The following is a 4,868-nucleotide window of genomic DNA, read 5'->3' as shown; positions in this document are numbered from 1 at the left end:
AACATTCTTTCTTGCACTTACGGGATGAACAACATCATACGGCCGACCGCACTGCTTCAAAATGAAAACCGCACTGCATCGTTCGGGCAAGCGAGCTGCATGGTTCATGTACACGAGTTAAATGAGCTGCATGGTTCATGTACTCTAATGAACGGCATTACTTTTTTGTTGTTTCTCGACCATTTTTTCATTTCTCGACCATTTCTCATTTATTTTTATGAATGTGCACTAACTGCTTAGATGAGGCAAGTGTGCTGCATCAATTTTTTCTAGAGTGAACCACAAACATTTTTGCTATAAATAGCCTGCATTTTTTCTTTAGCAAATACAGGATGATGATAGAACGCCCTGGAAAAAACAGAGTACACCGCACAGATTCGCGCGTCTGACCAATGAACCACGGGTGGATTGTGGTCATCGCCAGAGCGGGCAGCAATGACTAAAAACTAAGTGCAAAATTACAACCACACAACCATACACAAAATTTTCAAAAAAAGGCAATGAACTGCACCGAAGAAGCCGTGAATTGAAAACGATCCAAAACACTTCTGAACAGAATTGGAGGAGTTGTGGGCCTCGATCGAACTGCAACGAAGGGACAAGCAAGCTGCACTGTAGCGACAGGTGACCCTCATTGTCGTCAAAGGGAGCTGCAACCCACACATCGCCCCAACTGCATGCCGGCCCCGCGGACGAACCTCCTCGCGCCCCTCCCTCCTGCAGAATTAAAAGCTCCACACTGCATGAAGCGCACCAACGCGAACTGAACGAGTATCTTGCTGTCAATGCAAGACGAAGGAGACGTGGAGGAGAGCATAAACTCCGGCTAGGAGATGGCAGAGTGGTGACGGCGCTGCTGCACGGAGAGGAAGCCAGAGGGGTGGGGCGGCTGGAGGCATCGGTGTCGAGCAGCTGTCTGGGATCCAGTGGTGGGAAGATGCGGGATCCACGGCACGGACACAAAACGGACGCGCGCGACGCGCCCCTACTCCTCCTTCTAGCCCGCTACTCGGTGGCACATTGAACAACAAACCCTCGTCCGTCCCGCCCCGTCGCTGTCGCCGCCCATTTTGGCCTCTGCCAGCAGCCCGTGCCGACACACCTCCCCCAACACCGCCACATCCCACGGCGCCGGGGCACCGAAGCTTCCATCCCACACTCCGACGTCGCCGCGAGTAGGAAGCCGCCTCCCCCCGCACCGGCAAGCTCCTTCGTCCGACACCGCCCATTGTCCTGACGCCAGCACGCTCATCGGACGCTGCCAGGCCAGCCACCTGGTCCAAGGGAGGCCCGCATCTCTTCGTCAGCTAGTTTCTTCGTCGACACCCACAAGCTGTTCGACAGTTTGCCAAGGTATAAAACGGACTCCGCCGATGAGTTCTTTTTCCACAATTTACTGTGCGACTCCGACGATTCCTCGTCCGATGATTGGGAGATGTTGGTTGTCGTGTTGGTCCATGACCACCTTAATAGGCAGCGGCTGTTGTTCCGGGGCTCGATCCTGGGGCACATTCCAACGTTGAATCGCAATCGAGAGAGCGACCATTTCCTTCTTTGGAATTACTACTTTGACACAACCAACCCGCTGTTCAAACATCAGAAATTTCGACGGCTTTTTGGTATGGTTAGGCATCTTTTCAACCATATTAGAGAGGGGGGGTGGTCGGATACGATAACTATTTAGAGTGTAAAGACGATGCCCTGGGAAAGATTGGCTTCTCATCTTAGCAAAAATGCACTGCAGGCATCCGGATGCTTGCATGCGGAGTGCCCGGTGATCTCATTGATGAGTACATCTGTATGAGCGAATCTACATGCCTAGAGTCTATGTACAGGTTCTGCAAGGCTGTGATTGCTCAGTTTGGCCCCGAGTACTTGAGAGAGCCGACTGATCAAGATACAACCCGCTTCTTGGCGATGAATTCCAGCAGGGGCTTCCCAAAGATGCTTGGCAACATAGACTGCATGCACTGAGAGTGGGAAAACTGCCCTTCTGCTTGGCAAGGGCAGTATAAGGGTCAACTCAGTGCTTGCACTATCATACTTGAGGCTGTGGCCTCACAAGATCTCTGGATCTGGCACCCTTTCTTCGGCATGGCCGGATCACACAATGATATCAACGTGCTTCAAGGCTCGCTGGTGTTTGCAAGGCTTGCTGAAGGCAACATCCCGCCGGTGAATGTTACCATCAACGGCCACAACTACGACAAAGGATACTACCTAGGCGACGGTATCTATCCTCAGTGGACCACTATTGTGAAGACAATTTCTAACCCTGTCGGAGAAGAGAGGAAAAGATTTTCCCAAGAACAAAAGGGTGCGAGGAAGGATGTCGAGCGTGCCTTTGGTGTTATGCAATCTCGATGGGGCATCGTTCGGTATCGCGCTAGAACTTGAAGCACCAAGAAGTTGTGGGAGGTGATGACTGCTTGTGTGATCATGCACAATATGACCATAGAGAATGAGCGCCCGAATGAGCGCCCGGAGTTTCAGTTTCAGGGTGAGAATGTTATGCTTGAGCATGGAGGAGCAGCAGCAACGTTTGTACAATTCATTCAATTTCATCATGAAATGCGTGATTGAGAAACCACACAGAGGTTAGTAAAACAGGATTTAAGTTCGTTTTGTGTGCAACTGGTTGTAATTTTTTATTTTTGTGCACCCCGATGTGTCTAACCGTATATATACCGAGCCTGTATATATCTGTAGTGGATAGTACAAGCAAGCTTTAGTGTAGGCCTTCATTCATTCACTCGAGAAGTCAGCGATGTCGCAAGGAGAGCATCCACACTCACGAGCAATGGGGAGCTTGGCTGCTCCTCCTCGTAGGGATCCTGCTCCAGCTCGCCGGCTGCAGCCCTCCACCGGACCCGGTGACCTGCACGCATGGCACGTCCAACTGCACGGTCACCAACACGTACGGCTCCTTCACGGACCGCATCATCTGCCACGCGGCCAACGTTGTCTACCCGAGCACCGAGCAGGAGCTGGTCGCGGCCGTGGCGGCCGCGGCGTCCGCCAAACGCAAGATGAAGGTGGCCACCAAGCACTCACACAGCGGCCCAAGCTGGCGTGCCCCGGCGGCAGCCAGGGCACCATCATAAGCACCTCACGGCTGAACCGGACGGTTCGTGTCGACGCCGAGAGGCAGCTCATCACGGTGGAGAGCGGCATGGTACTCCGGGACCTGATCCAGGCCGCTGCCGCAGCGGGGCTGTCACTGCCGCACTCGCCGAACTGGTACGGCCTAACCATCGGCGGGCTCCTCGCGACGGGCGCGCATGGGAGCGGGCTGTGGGGCAAGGGAGGCGCCGTGCACGAGTACGTGGTCGGTCTGAGGATCGTGACGCCGGCGCCGGCGTGTCACGGGTTCGCCATGGTGAGGGAGCTCGGCGCCGATCACCCGGACCTGGACGCCGCCAAGGTCTCCCTTGGGGTCCTCGGCGTTGTCTCCCAGGTGACTCTGGCCCTGCAGCCGCTGTTCAAGCGGTCAGTGACGTTCCTGAGGCGCAACGACTCGGACTTCACGGCACGGGTGGCCGAGTGGGGCCGTCTTCACGAGTTCGCCGACATGATATGGCTGCCGCAGCACGGCAGCATCATCTACCGCCAGACGACCGCGTCGACGTCGCGACACCCGGGAATGGGCTCAGCGATCTGGCCCTTTTTCGTTCCAACCCCACAGCCCTGCTTGTCCGCGCAAGAGCCGCAGAGGAGCGGCTGCAGGAGAACGGCACTGACATCGCCCGGTGCGCGGCAGAGCAGGAGGGGGCCACGAGACAGCTGCAGGCCTTGGGCTTCACGAACGACGGCGTCTCCTTCACAGGGTACCCGATTGTGGGGTACCAGCATCGCATCCAGGCGTCCGGATCATGCATCGATGGCCCAGAGGATGGCCTCCTCTCGCATCCGAGGCACCTTCCTGTACAACTCCAGCTTCAGCGTCCCACTCTCTAAGGTGTCGGCGTTCGTCGCTGACATGCAACGGCTCCGGGACCTCAAACCGGCCGCGTTTTGTGCCCTCCTTCGTACGGGTGTTGTCCTCCGCTACGTCAAGGCGTCCTCCGGCGTACCTCGGCAAGCCCGAGGACTCTGTTGACGTTGACATCATCTTCTACCGCAGCCACACTGACGGCATGCCGCGCGCCCACGCCGACGTGGTGGACGAGATTGAGCAGATGGCATTGGGTAAGTACGGCGGCCTGCCGCACTGGGGTAAGAACCGCAACTTCGCCTTCGACGGTGTCATCGCAAGGTACCCAAAAGCCAATAAGTTCCTTAAGGTAAAGAATATGTACTACCCCGACGGGCTCTTCTCCAGCGAGTGGACCGATCAAGTGCTCGGCGTCAACGGGACCCCCAACATCATTAAGAAGCGTTGCGCCATTGAAGGACTATGTGTCTGCTCTGACGACTTGCACTGTGCGCCAGAGCAGGGGTACTTCTGCCGGCCAGGGAAGGTTTACACGAATGCAAGATTTTGCTCTTCCACCGAGGAATATTAGGGATGATGGCACCACTTGTTGAACTTGTATTTCCTAGCTTGGTTTAGTAGCTAGCTTAGTTTTCTTTTCAGTTAGCAAAATAAATGGCCATGTCGACGTGTGCATGTACACTGAATGTGGCCCGGTAGTTTTTCAGCTAGTAGTTAGAGCATCTCCAACCGCGCGCGGTAAACCCAGCTTTTAGCGCGCGGGGGACGTTTTACCGTGCTCCAGCGATGGCGGGAAACGCGCCCGCGCGAAAAGGTGACAGCTCGCGCGTTATTTTTGGCGCACCGCTTTCGGTGCGCCTATAAAATGCGGCGCTCGCCACGCGCCTTTTCCACGACTCCTCTTCCTCTTCCTCTGCCACGTGCCTTTTCCACG

General features: G+C 55.5%; 1 pseudogene; it reads left to right on the top strand.

Moving 5' to 3' along the window:
* The first annotated feature begins 2,421 nt into the window (after positions 1-2,421).
* Positions 2,422-4,505, top strand: LOC119350499 (annotated as a pseudogene).
* The last annotated feature ends 363 nt before the right edge of the window (positions 4,506-4,868 follow it).

This window comes from Triticum dicoccoides, chromosome 1B, assembly GCF_002162155.2.
Source record: "Triticum dicoccoides isolate Atlit2015 ecotype Zavitan chromosome 1B, WEW_v2.0, whole genome shotgun sequence".
In the NCBI taxonomy this organism is placed as follows: domain Eukaryota; kingdom Viridiplantae; phylum Streptophyta; class Magnoliopsida; order Poales; family Poaceae; genus Triticum; species Triticum dicoccoides.
The sequence above is the reverse complement of the archived record's forward strand: the minus strand, read 5'-3'. Positions and strand labels throughout refer to the sequence as shown.